The sequence below is a fragment of the Penaeus monodon genome, chromosome 15, assembly GCF_015228065.2.
Source record: "Penaeus monodon isolate SGIC_2016 chromosome 15, NSTDA_Pmon_1, whole genome shotgun sequence".
NCBI classification, from domain to species: domain Eukaryota; kingdom Metazoa; phylum Arthropoda; class Malacostraca; order Decapoda; family Penaeidae; genus Penaeus; species Penaeus monodon.
The window spans coordinates 4,074,292-4,074,734 of record NC_051400.1 but is presented as its reverse complement, the minus strand read 5'-3'; the positions used below and the strand labels follow the sequence as shown (position 1 = coordinate 4,074,734).

At 34.5% G+C, this 443-nt stretch overlaps 2 protein-coding genes across 2 annotated transcripts in view; both read left to right on the top strand.

The window, feature by feature from the left end:
• The window catches only part of LOC119581682 (rhodopsin-like), a 5,672-nt gene that overhangs the window by 2,656 nt on the left and 2,573 nt on the right, over positions 1 to 443 (top strand). The window lies entirely within an intron of this gene.
• The window catches only part of LOC119582098 (rhodopsin-like), a 2,584-nt gene that overhangs the window by 1,421 nt on the left and 720 nt on the right, over positions 1 to 443 (top strand). The window lies entirely within an intron of this gene.

The following is a 443-nucleotide window of genomic DNA, read 5'->3' as shown; positions in this document are numbered from 1 at the left end:
CACACAAACACACTTCGATGTCTTTCCTTTCGTAGTCTATATAATATCTTTACCTTTCTACCCACACGCGAGTGCATCTATGTGTGAATTTATTAAGTTATACAGTATTAACAAATTTGCCTACGCATACACTCACGCAGCCTATTTCATTTTCAAATAAATAACCAACAATGCTAGATGGTTCTCGAAGTGAAAAATGCTAGATATGTGTGGTGTAAAGAGAGTAAGAAAAAACAAAAATGACGAAAGAGGGGGCGGCTACATCTGCCTTCAGCAATTCAAAGCTGAAATGTTGCAGTGAAGACAATATGCTTAGTTTACCAAAAATATCAGTGAATTTTTGTTTTACTTTGATTATGGATCTTTTAGCCAAATAAAAATAAAGCAGATTCATCTTTCCACGCGTATATACTTTTAGGCTAGCATTTTCCTAAACTGATAAG